The sequence below is a fragment of the Phodopus roborovskii genome, unplaced genomic scaffold (assembly GCF_943737965.1).
Source record: "Phodopus roborovskii unplaced genomic scaffold, PHOROB, whole genome shotgun sequence".
Taxonomy (NCBI): Eukaryota; Metazoa; Chordata; class Mammalia; order Rodentia; family Cricetidae; genus Phodopus; species Phodopus roborovskii.
The window spans coordinates 12,006,539-12,020,606 of record NW_026126549.1 but is presented as its reverse complement, the minus strand read 5'-3'; the positions used below and the strand labels follow the sequence as shown (position 1 = coordinate 12,020,606).

The following is a 14,068-nucleotide window of genomic DNA, read 5'->3' as shown; positions in this document are numbered from 1 at the left end:
GGAGCACCCTAGCATAAATCCAAGAGCCTCTAGCACCAAAAGACAGTGGAAATGCAACAGCCATCAGTCGCATGAAATGGATGATACGCTCTTCGAATTGAAACCTTCTGGCTAAGCAGTGTTAAATGCCACTGTGTTTAATGCTGAGGAATGGAAGGAATTATCAATAGAGAAATCCTCAATGAGGAAGCACTTGTTACCCACTCTTTCTTGTCTCACTTTAGGAGAAAAACAAAACGGCCTCACCAACAGCACAGACTTCCTTCTGTGCAACTGCATACAGGTGGGATATGTTAATAGCCCAAGATGACTAACCCTTTTTCTTCTGGTGGTCTCAGTCTGTCATTGGATCCTTCCAGGTCACCGAAAGCAGAAGGCTGTAACCGTGCTATACATGGATGGAAATAACTCAACAGAAAACAGCAGGGAAACCTGGTGTGCAGATGTAAGATTACAGCACTGTCGGCCTGTGGTCACTTGTAAACTGTGTGAGTAAAAGTATTTACAATATGAACCCAAGAAATGCAAAACATGTGTGAATGTGCAGCACAACGATTTACTGTGCTACTGCATTTTCCCAGCTAATTAGAAGCCCACCATTTAGTAATTCAAGGACACCAGTTAGACAAGAATATGCAAGGTAAGCCAATCTCTTATAGAGAGAAAGCTAGCCCCATGTCTACCTATCCTCAATTTAACAAACTTTGATGAACTAACTAAATTGTCATCATTATACCCCAAACTCAACTAAATCTGTACAGAAAACAATGCAGTAATGTTCATTTATATCCAGACAAAAATAACCTCAGAATTTCTGCTGTCTATGGCAACATATTTTAACATACTGAATGGTTAATAAAACAGATTAAAACATAGAAGTTTGCCCTTAAATGAAACTTTAAAAATCTGTAATTATCCCTATACAGAAGGGAAAACTTAAGTGAAAATCATAAAATCCTTGCTAGGAGATACAATCCAAATTAGGCTCTATTACACAAACACAGATTTGTTGAGTTCACTCCAGGTATATTGAAGCTGCATGCCTTATCTCAACAAATGACAGAGCCCAGTCCCATAGAAAGACTTCCACACTAACCTGAAGCCTCTCCTTTCTGCTCTAATTCCTAAAATAATTGAGATAGTCTAGGTTTATTACATATCAAAGGACAGCTCAAAAAATCCTAACTGCATCTTGTTACAGGGACTGCTGTGAAGAGGCTGGGTATGATCTTTGTGTTCTCCTTTATAACAATTGAAAATGTGTTCGATTACATACATGCAGGCACACACACACACACACACAGACACACAGACAGACACACGGAAAAGCAAAGCAAATAGCACTGCTGTCAGCACAGAGGGTTTTATATAACAGGAAGTCAAATTTAAGTCACCCAGGGATGATGTAACAACTCTAAGAAAACTTGAATGAATACATATTCCAAATGCCACCCAATTCCACGCTCGACCGCACCCGAAACCATGCTCGACCTTCCTCATCCCAGGCTGAAGACTGATGTATTGCTGGGTATTGCAACCCTCTGACAGGCAGGGGCCAGTGCATAGTAGAAGCTCAGACAGAAAAGGCATGTGTAGCCCCAACAGCTCCTTTTGAGCCCTTCTCAGAAGCTTCATCAAAGACCCCTACAGCAATAGTACTGCACTTATTTTGCCACATTTTAGTAAGAGAAGCTGAGAAATATGGCTATCTTTCAAGCACATCAGCTTTCAAAAAAAAGGAGAGAAGAAAGGAATAAAAATGACTAGCTAGGAGTGTCTTCTGTTGCTCTGCCCCATCCTCCAGTTGTTTCTGTGTACAAACTCAATGAGTCACAGTTTGCAAGACTTTGACAAAATTTACACAGATTCACTCATGGAATGGTAATTAATGCCCCAATGGTATCCAAAATGCTTCAGATTGACCTTATAAAATAATTAACTGGGCCTGGGGAGTAAGTACTTGCTAAGCATACAAGAGGAGTTCGTATCCCCAGAACCTATGAAAATGCTGAGTGAGTGTGTGCGTGGGAGGGGTCACCTTTAATTACACCCTCAAAAAGAAGAAATAGTTCCCTGAACAATCTGAAACTAGCCATATCCCCGAGATCTAAGTTTGATTGTGAGATCCTGCTTCAAAAAATAATAAGATGCAGAGCAATTGAAAAAGTTCTCAACACTGATCTCATGCCACCAGCCTCATATAAAAGGGCCCAGAATTGAATCCTTAAACTTAATAGTGGAGGGTATTAACTGTAGGGTGTTAATGCCTATAAAAAGTTTATTTTACAATTCTATGGTTTGAGAGTACATGTGTTGGGAAGGTTTCTCATCACTGAAACATTGGGAGGAATGAGAAAAACTTAAGAGGTATTGTTTATTTGGGCTTGTTCCTTAACATAGTCCCGCCATGGCAGGGGAAACATGGCAACAGAAGAATCTCATGGCTTTTACAATGGGAATGTGAAACTGCTCATTTGAAGGAAATGGATCTGAAAATGAAGAAGAGAACTTCTCAGACTCTCTCCTTTCTATTCAGTCTGGACCCTCATCTTACATGATGGCAACAGCATGTTTACGATGGGTCTTCCCTCCTCTGCTTAACTTTCCTGGAAATGTTTTCACCACATCCTGCCAAGTTGGCAATAAAAATAAACTATCGTTCTGATGGCAAAATAGTCAGTGCTGGAATACAACGACTCACAGTAACCTCATGGTGTGTAATCCATTTAGTATCGTATCTGGAAAGTCAATACTTTTTACATTTTCAAATCAAGCCACACTGAATACTTTGTGATGTCATATGGATAGACAAGTCAACATGAGAAATCTAGATACACTTTGCATACAAAGGGATATATACATACATAAATCTCTTTGTATATATGTTTGCATATGTATATATACACATACATACATGCATTGTGTCTCTATATATGAATATATAAAAATAAGTTTCCTGACAAACTTTAAATAAATAATACATTTAAAAATTAGATTATTTATAAATTTAAGTTGCATATATCAAATAATTCATAGACTCATTGTATTTTTCATTTTTGAGAAGTCATTAAAATAGAAATCAAATAGAAAGTTTATCTTGCTTCAAACTTTACTTTTAGCAATCTCTTTTCACAGAGGAGTAAAAATCACCATAATACTTTTCCATTACATTTGACACATGTACATGTATTGGAGGTTTCCTTAATCAGTGCTGTATAGTATGCAATCAAAGCTAACAATCCCAAAATGATATTCTGAGACTCCAGTTTTTGAGTTTTGACTTCACCTACCCAAATGATCTTTACCTGTTCTGTGGAATACAAGGGTACAATGTAGGGAGTTTATTTACATTGAGGTGCCCACATTCATCAGAGGCAAAGGCCATGTTCAACATAGTCAATGTATTGCTTGAGTACTTCAATGGCCAACTGGATAAGAGACTGCTTCTTCATTAAGAAGCCTATCAGGAGGAGCCTCAAGATGATGCATCCTGTAAGGTCCTTGCCTTACAAGAATGGGGACCTGAGGAAGATCCCTGGAACCTACAAAAAGTGGAAAGAAAGAGGTGACCAACTCTTGGTCTGTAACCACCACATGCACATGCCATGGTGCAGTACACATACCCCCACATACACATGGCAGAGGGAGTAGTTATTTTTTTTTGACTTTCTAAAAATTGTGTTTAGTTTACATCCTGACTACAGTTCCCCCTCCCTCCTCTTCACGCAGTCCCCTCCCCTCCTTCTCTCTGTCCCCTCTATCTACTCCTTCTCTTCCATTATTTCTATTTTAAAAAAGGACAGACTTACCATGGATATCAACAAAACATGGTATATCAAGTGTAGTAGTCTCACCCTGTATTAAGTCTGGGCAAGGAAACACAGTATGAGGGAAAGGGTCTCCAAAACAAGTAAAAGAGTTGGAGACAGCCCCTGTTCCCACTGTTAGGAGTCCCACAAGAAGATCAAGCTACATAACTGTGACATATGCACAGAGGACCTAGATCAGTCTCGTGGAGGCTCCCTGGTTGTTGGTTCAGGCTCTGTGAGCTCCTATAGGATTTTCATCTGATATCCTTGACCCCTCTGGCTCCTACAATCCTTCTTCCCTCTCTTCAGCAGGATTACCTGAACTCAGCCTGATGTTTAATTAATTGTGAGTCTCTACATGTTTCTATCAGTTGCTGGATAAAGCTTCTCTAATGACAATTGGGCTTGGCACCAATCTATGAGTATAGCAGAATATAGGGAGGCATCATTGACAATTTTTCTCTCCAGTCATGTTTGGTTCTATCCTATGTCTCTGAGCCATCCAGCCTCTAGGTCCTGGTTCTCCAGGCAGTATCAGGGGTAGGCATCTTGGCATGAGTCTCAGGCTGGGCTAGTCATTAGTTGGTCACTCCCACAATCTCTGTAGCAACCTTACCTTTTATGAGCTTTTCCAACTGTAGTTCCAATAGTTATTTTTTAATGAGAGAGAGAGAAAAAAAAACTCTATCAGCTTTCTTGTTAAAATAATATAATCTTGAATCTTTTGGAGCAGTCAGAAAAGGACAAAGGGAAAGAAAACAAAGAGAAAGGCAAGAACAAAATTAACTAGGTATGGTCAATTTATTTACACTATTTTTGAAATTATTGACATACAGTTTGATATTCAGATTATTTTCCAAAACTGTTCAGAAAAAAAAATTAGAAAATTTCCAAGAATGTGAGAGAAGGTGTATAACAAACTTCAGCTTATGAACCCTCCACCTATTCACATGATTGCTGGAACTCTTGGAAACACAATTATTTCTGTGCTTGTATATTTGTGACTACAGCCTTGGTGGTGGTGCAGGCGATGTTAGAGTGTGTGACTCCGTGGCACTCACCCAACTAACATAGTGTGTGAAAGTGTTCCAGTACAGCCAGGCCCTTAGGGATCTTGGCTTCAGGGGAAGTAACTGCTGGAGAGCTGGTCATCTGTGTAGTAAAGCACTGATTTGGCAGCCTCCTCTGAATTCCCATTTGGCATCCTCTGGCAAAGTCACACCATCATTTTCTCCCAGAAGATCTGCCTATCTTGGATTGAATGTTTATTAGCCATGTCAAACCTATGATGGGTGGAAGACAACATTTTTCTAAATTGGAAATACATCTAAAAATCACAATAGGCTATTTCTTTTTAAATAAATGTGTCATCAGAGTGCAAGACAGCCTTCCTCAAAGCAAGCAGCCCCAGTATAAGTGCAGAAGATTAGATGCACCTCCATGATTGCTCAGAAATGTATTAACTCCATGTCTCAAGTGCACCTGGTAGAGATTCAAAGTCCTTACCAAGCCTTTGGCTTTCTTTCTGCTATAGTTGAATGCAGAATAAGAGAATGTGCGACCAGTGACTAATTATTAGAACTTGAGATGATATTATGCAGCAACTGATCCAATTCCAGCAGCCTCAACAGCAAGGGGGAGGAGGGAAAACAGAGTCATGAGAAGCCTCTCTGCCAAATACCACTATGTCTCTGGCAGCTGGGTTATTTTACTGACAAGTTTTTCCCAAAGAAGTGTAGCTCTTACTTGAGTGACAGTAACTGTTTTCGGCCTAGAAGGCTATGTGAAACTCATTGCTTGCTCTTAATATACTTTGGGGAAGCCACTGGGTCCAGACATTCCCTGGAATGTCTCTGCATCTATTCTTTCCAGTTAGGTCACACACACTTTGGGAGTGAGCATGGTTCCCTACCCTCTTCAAGCAAGGACATATAAAAGTACAGAATTTCATGCAAGTTGAAAAATATCTAAAACATTATTTGTAAAACAGGAGATCTTTGGAATTTGAATCTCGTTGTAAGGCAGTATTTTCCTATATCTTCTTTTCTTTTCCCTCCTTTTATCCAACATAAACTGTAGGCACTCTGGTCTAAAAATAATACAATACTTTATATTTTAATGGACTCATAAAACTCTCAGTGGTGAAATGTGGTATCTTTCAGCCAAGATTAACAGGGATAATAATATTTTCAACTCAGTGCCCCATCTAATATGTCATATGCGTTAATGTATAACATGAGATTTTCAACTCCCAGAACTATTTCTTCAGTGAATTAACATGTGCTCAGGTTGCAATATGATGACCTCACTGATAAATACGAGAAAGTTTTGATTGGTCAGAGATATCCCTTTGCTTCCTAAGACCAGCAAATATAGAAAAAGACAAACTACTTCTTATAAACAATTGTGTTAACTTCAAGTTTATTCCTTATTGTATCACATTGAACCTGAAATTCTGGTATGGAACTCTTTGTCCTAAAAACTAAAAGGAACATCACCTGCTCCAAGTATTTAAAAGGAAACTGACACCAGAAGGAGCAAGACTTGCTTAAGGTGAGTACCAGAGCTGGATCTGGACAAAGGCTTTCAGATTCACACCCAGGCTGGTTTGTATTTTAAGTATACACAGTCTTTTCCTTGATCACAATTTCTGTTTCCTTTAATTGAAAACATCTCTGTCATAGCCACAGGAAGAGTTAAAGGGATTTCCTGCCTGAAGAGTTATAAGGACAATATAAATATTTACCCCTTGACTATCGATTATTTGAAGTTTAAGTGAACTAAAAATTTCATATTAAGAATACTTGGGTGAAGAGACCACATACCCAAGAGTCTTCATGGGCAGTAAAAATTGAATTTGATGGATTTAAAAAAGAGAGCAGACAACAAAGTTGGGTGGGTGGGGAAAAGGGAATGGGTAGGAGAGGAACAGGGAAGAGATAAATATGATCAAATAAAATGTTCAAAATTCCAAAAGAACTAATAAAAGCAAGAAATATCATTTCCCTTAAAATATGTACCTTTGAGGATAATATGTGTTATGGTTATTCATGATTAAGAATCAATGCCTTTTTCTAATATAAAAATAACATAATGAAATATTGAAGTTAAAAGGAAGTAAAAGTAGAACATAAAATTACTTCAGGGTTGCCCAGAGTTAACAGGAAATTGTTCCTGCTGTTCTGTGCTTATCTGTTTTTTTCAGGCTAATTCCTTGAGATAGAGGTACTAATACAAGCAGAGAAAGTTCCTGATACATGCTGACAAATTTCCCTCCAGAAATGTTGCTCCAGTTCACAGTGAATCACTAAGACATGTCATTCTGAGAGGCCTAAAGCCCCTCCTCTCCTCTCTAGTGATGTTTGGTATGTATATTAATCATCTTTCTCTCTTTAGGATGAGTCACTGGATCGTGTAATATCTAATTCTTCAACTTGGATAGTTCAACTCATGTCTATGAATGGAGATATGTCAATGCAGGGAAATAAAATCTTAATTTAACAGCTCTTTATATCATAAAGAGAATGTGTTTTAATAAAATAAAAATTTTCTTGGAGGAACAAGGTCAAGAAAATATAGTAATAATGACTCCTTTTGAACAATATCATAAACCATATTTTTTCCAAAAATTTAGTCTCTTTTTCCCAGTCAGTTTGAAGTAGGAGACCATGTATTTTAACATCAAGTCAGCTTGTCTTCCTAGGCAAAAGAAATAGTTAGCACCTAATTAAACTTGTGAAAGATATATAATTCCTTCATTATCTTCTTCATGTACATTGAAGCATATCGTTTCTTTTTTAAATTAGTTCTATGTATTCTGATAATATTTATATCATTCCCCAACTACCCCTACTTTCCTATCTCACAAATTGCATCCTCTGTTTATTTCAACCATCAAATCTAATCTTTCCTGGCTACATAGTCTTAGAGATGTGACCTTCCACTGGAGCTTAGTTGATTTACCAAAGACAACATTCTTAAAAGAAAATTGACTCTGTCTCCCAACAGTTGTAAATTAGCAACAGCTTCCAGTGAATGTACAAAGGAAACCAGACCAGACCCAAATCTCAGCATGGAAAGAAAGGTGAAAATGAAGTCCTTCCAGCAGCCAAGGAGCTGATGGCAACTGAGTTTGTTGTTTGACAATTTCATACACACACACACACACACATACACACACACACACACACACACCATACATGTATCTAAATAGTACATTCTGGTTACTATAATCTGTTGGGTAATATCTTGTTTGTGTTTTGACAAATAAAACTTGCCTAGTGATCAGAGAGCAGAGCTAGCTACTAGTTAACCATAGAGCCTGGCGAGGGGTAGTGGTACTCTCTGGGCTGTGGTATCATGAGCCTTTAATCCCAGCACTCAGGAGGTAGAGACAGGAAGTGATAAGGTGGGATGTAGGATCTCAACACCTTTTGGAGGCAGGAAGGAGACAGGAAGGAAGCAACTGGTAGCTGCTTCCACCATCTTTGATCTTCCAGGTCTTTAACCCAATGTCTGACTCCTGGTTCTATTGATTAAGATTATTTAGTCTAATGCTTCAATAGCGCCCTCTTCTATAATTTTCCTTCACACATCTATTACTTCCTTCCTTTTTTACAAGGTTCCTTTCTAATCTCATGATCTTTTGGTGTTGTTTTGATGATGGCTGTTGTTATGAGAACCACTGAGTTTAATACAAGGGTGATCGTGGGTTTTGAACTATCCACTGGAGCCTTATGGGCTCCTTAGTAGGTATATAACTAAAGATAATGACTGCCCCTCCCCAAGAACCCATCTTTAGTTAGTCATTCAGCAGGAGGGTCTCTTAATATACTCCCCAATCCATGTATGATTGTTGAAAAGAATAAGTTTTGTGCAAGCTCACAAGACAGCCTTGACTGTGAGTTTATGACTATACTGGATGTGTCATTGCCATAAGGAGAATTGCATAGCCCTTCTCCCTATTGTCTCTCTCATATATTATTCTACCCCTCTCCTGAATTTTACCATTAACCTTCAGTGAGGTAATATCAATGTTCTGTTTAGGAATGAGCATGCAGTTATCACATATTCTTAGCATCTTAAGCTTTAATGTGTCTGTGCATTCACTGATATTCATTAAAAAGAGGAAATTTTCTGATTGAAGTTGGCATGGCAGTTTAGCTAAACAACAGTATTAACATCCCCATAAAACCTAAGACCTCCTCAGCTTTCTTTTGACTGTATTTACAGTACCAGAAATGAATTCCTTCTTGTGAAGCAGGCCTCAAATACAATGAAAGGGCAGTTGACTGGTTATTACTGCAACGATTGTGCCACTATTGTACAAGTATGATCATTTCTTCTGCAAAATGGTATTATAAATTATACAGTTCACAGCCGAGTAATATTATTGGAAACTTCCCCACCCAGTAACTTATATCCAGCAGGAAAGCTTGCAGTCCAGTTCTAGTTTATTTCCCTATGCCTTAAACCAAGGTGTCTGGTATCCTAACAATAGGGTCTTATCTAATATCTCTAGTGGGCAACCAAGAAGTGTGGCAAGAAACCCTACTGTTGATGGGGGGAGGCTATGGCCTCCCTTGCAGAACAATACATTTTGTGTGTAAACAAGATGATCCTAATATTGATTGAGAAGCATGAATTGGAATAGCAAAAAAATTTTGCAAAAGAGTAAAGTAAGAAGAGTATAATTTGTGCAAATTCAAGACAAATATAGGCACACTAATTTATATCCTATGTAGTAATCATTGAAATGATAGCCATATTACATATGGGATTCATAAACAGCAATTTGTAAATGTTCCAATGAAACATCTCTAAGTGATTTTTCATAAAAGTCCAAAAGCAAGTCATCAAAGAATGCTAAGGTGTCTACCTCTATGGTATTAGATAGAGCATGTAGACCTCCACAGCAAAACAAATAGCCTCAATCTGTCTGATACCTCAAAAAAAAAAAAAAAAACCTCAAATTGGACCAAAGACTGAACTGATATGCCAAGTGCAGGACAATAGACTTCTGAGTAAAATTGTAAGGAAACATTTGTGGGAGATGGCATTTCTTAGTAGTACAGTGAATATTCTGCATATATAAGGACCTAGATTTGATCCTCAGCACTATAAATGTAAGAGAAAATGTTCAGGATATAGGGCAAAGCAGAACAATGTTACACTTGATACCTATATCATTATACATACAATAAATAATGATAAGTTTAACTTCATAAAATTGTACATTTGGATTTCCAAAGACTCTGAGAAAATGAAAAACAAACTTCATACTGAGATAATATATATTAGAAAATCCTGTATTTGACAAGGAACTAGTAGTCAGAATATAATATATATATATATATATATATATATATATATATATTATACTAAATTCAACACTATATAACAAAAACCAAGTTTTCAAAACAGACAAAAAGACATGAACAGACAGTATATCAAAGAGGATATGTGTCCACCATCATAGCCACCCCTCTATCTGTTACCCCTCTCAGGAAGTCCAAAACATACAGCAGCATCCAATGCTCACGAGGAGGGAGACTGAGAAACTGTATCACATGCCTTTCAAGTCTGACTGAAAGATGGTACAACCCCTCTGGAAAACAGTTGATAGTTTCTGATGAACCCACATATGGACCAAAAGCATGGTCCTGAAATTGTTCCAGCAGCATTTCCAATAACATAAAAAGACATGCTCACATGAAAACTTGTACATGTGTATTCACAGCAGCTTTGTGCATTATAGACCCAAACTGATGACATCACAGATGGCCTACAATGTGTGAATGTTCAACAAGAGATGGTGCATCTGCACCATAACATACAAATAATAAACTGATGAATCCCTAGCTAATTATGTAATTAGGTGAAAAGTTCAAAATAGTACATATAATTTGATTTTATAACTATCTTAAAAAGGAAAATTTATAGAAAAGGATTGTTAGTAGTTACAGCATGGATGTTGTAAAAAGACCCTTGGTGGAAACCTTTGGTAGCTTGACTTCACTAAAGTCAATATTCTGATTATTATATTTCACTGCAGCAATGAAAGAGATTTCTATAGAGAGGCCAGAAAAGATCACAGAAAGCTTGACATATTCTTTTTTATACATGAGTGTTAATCTAGAATTATCTCAGACTAAATGTCTAAATTTAAAGACTGGTTAAAGAGACTGTAAGCTTAGGCATACAATAGCGTGTCACAATGAATATTACTTTTTTGTTGTGTTTTAACTGAAGTTCAAAAACATAAGCAAGAAACATTAATTCCAAAAACTAAAATTTTTAATGTATGTAGTATATCTCCTATATGTGAATTCAAAACAAAAGGAAACAAAGGAACTGAATACTAACCTTTCAATTCCAGTTACAATTTTGTAACACTTTTTGTACTTGTGATTATGTCATTCTAAATTAACACATTCATCAAATGCACAATAATGTTTTTTATTAAGGTTTGATGATCTAGAAAACAAATCATTCCATAAAGATGGTAGTTTCAAAGCATGGATAACACTAAGAGAGTATGTGTATACCCACTCTACTTCCTGTCTGAGTTCACACAGAGAGAGAAGAGATGTTGACTGATACGTAGCAGTACTAACACATTGTCAATGCCATGTTAACAGATTGCCCAGAAAACTCATTGTGGGACCTCACTGTTTTCCATATTTAATGTGTTATCAGGGAAACATGAGAAAGAAAATTTAGACATAATTTACACCAACATCTGGAAGTGTCATAGCAACTCATAATGAGTTATTTGCATGCTATGTAACTCTTTCCACTTAGGAGAACCCAGACTATCTACAACAAGCACAAACAGATGTTATAAGCCTAGAGGTGACTATGGTGATGGCTTTTTAATGTTGGCCCTTTCTGTAATTTAAATATTTAAATCAAAATATGGATATGTAGCACCAATATACATGCTAAAAGCTTATGTGATGGCCCTCTCACAATCTATACTAATATTATTCCTAAAATTAAAGATATTTTAATTGTCCAATATTTAACTTATTCTTTTACTTTTTCTATATAACTTGAAAAGGTCTCCAAGTATTTGTTTTTGTAAAATTTCAGTAAATTTATACAAGAATTGTATAATTACACAAGAAATTGTGTAATTATACAAGAAATCAGAAAATATTTTAAAATCAACTCTAAAAAAATTAATAAAATATATAAATTTCTAGAACTTCTAGAATTTTATTTAAATTGAATACAAAATAAGTTAAGTTATATAAAATATATGTAATGGATACAATTCAGAATCCCTTATAGAATCAAGTACTACACTTCCTAATGACTATATCATCTTAATAAGAAAAAAATTAACTACAGTTGACACTACAATTTTCATTCTATAAATTCAAGACAGCATTGTGCTGTTGTATTCTAGATCCTGGTAGAAAGAGGACCCTTTCTGAACTCTCATGTCTTTGAAGTTTACAGTTTTGGGGGATGGGTGCTTCTTTGAACTTTTAATGTTTCACCAGACAGTCACATGACTTAGTCATACTCTCATGCTTCAAGCAGAATATGTATCTTCATTTGAATAAAGGAAGCAACTGAGAATTTCTTCAATTAAAAGACACCCTTTCTGGGTAGTGGTGGCACACACCTTTAATCCCAACACTTGGGAGGCAAAGGCAGGTAGATCTCTGTGAGATAGAGACCAGCCTGGTCTACAGAATGAGTTCCAGGAGTGCTAAACCTACACAGAATAACACTGTCTCAAAAAACCAAATAAAGAAAAACCCCAAAAACCACCCTTGTTTGTTCTTGGGAGCATAGCAGGAAGATCCTTGCACCCATGAATCTCCAGAGAAAGTTGTGTGAAACACACAGGATTATCTTTTAATTGAGACCTGTTCCTCCATCCAGAAAGCTGAGAACTCAAAGTGTTAATAGTCTGATAATCTGAGGTATCTGTTGGGTCAGGTTGGGTCAAGCTTCTACAACTAGGACCACAGATGACTAGTAATCTAAATGACCATTACAGCTAGAGACTCGCCAGATTTCCACAACCAGGATGAGAGGTAGCTAATAGCCCAAATGTCCTCTAAGCTATCTGTATGATTATGACTAGGCCAGAACCTAGTAGTGGCAGCCTATCTTGGGAGCCCATCTTCTTGGAGGAAATGCTGCATATTCTGAGTAGAATTTCAATGTGCTTATGTCATCTAGTGCAATTAAACTAATTTCCTGTTGTTAGACACATATAGTCTGATACAGGTTGACAAAGTCAGTCTGGCCCAGGTTTTCATTCGTATCTCTTTGTGTGGTTTGTTTTTCTGCCTGGATACCTGCAAGGATCCATTCAGTCTGTGCATTTGCTTGGTTCATAGAAGTTATTGTAAGATTTTGTTTGTTTTTTTCTGTCTCACACTCGGGCCAGAGTACAAATCTCAAAGAAAAAGTCAGGTAGTAATTCTGCTGCCCATTCTGATTTGCTGTCTGCAGCCTACTGTGGACAAAGAAGATTAGAAATGCCCTGAGCCAGCTCAGACCAGGCTGGAGCTCAACAAATGAAATCATTTTCATGTGTGATCTTGCACAAGTGAGTTAGAATTGCTTAGTGAATGGCAGATTATCTACTTTTGCCTTTGATTATGTGTTCTGAGCTATAGGCTGGCATTGAAGCATTCAGAAATGCCCGCCATTGTAAAATAAAGGGCATGTTATGCTTCCTATTTACAGTTTTGCTGACAAGTGCAATCAAACTGATGTATCTTTGATTTACTGTACACAAAAGATTCCACTAAAGATGAGTCTTTGACACATTCTCACATGCATTCCATTTACAGATCATGGACAGTTTTTTATAAAATTAGTAATTCTGACTCGAAATCTAGGAAAAGAAGCAAATTCTTTCATAAGTTATGTTATTAATTTTATATATGTGCATGTGTGCATGGACTGTGTGAGTGAACACCACCCATGTGCAGATACCCAGAAGAGAGAGGCAAAAGAGGACATAAGATCCTCAGAACTGAAGTTACAGGTGGTTGTATACCACCTGATGTGGGTTCTAGGAACTGAACTCGAGTTCTCTGGGACAACAGGAAGTGTGCTCTTAACTGCTGCACAGTCTCACCAACAACCACCACAACTACCACAAAGCAGAATCTTTATCTGCAAGCATTTGGAAAATAATACCAGTATTTTAAGTTTGTCATATTCTCTGCGTATTTATGAAACTCAGCACAGATACACATGTGCACATGTGTGTGCTTATAAGCGAA

At 37.1% G+C, this 14,068-nt stretch overlaps 1 protein-coding gene across 2 annotated transcripts in view; it reads right to left on the bottom strand.

Annotated features, from left to right (window-relative positions):
- The window catches only part of Prr16 (proline rich 16), a 237,797-nt gene that overhangs the window by 207,130 nt on the left and 16,599 nt on the right, over nt 1-14,068 (bottom strand). The gene's annotated exons all lie outside the window — the stretch shown is intronic.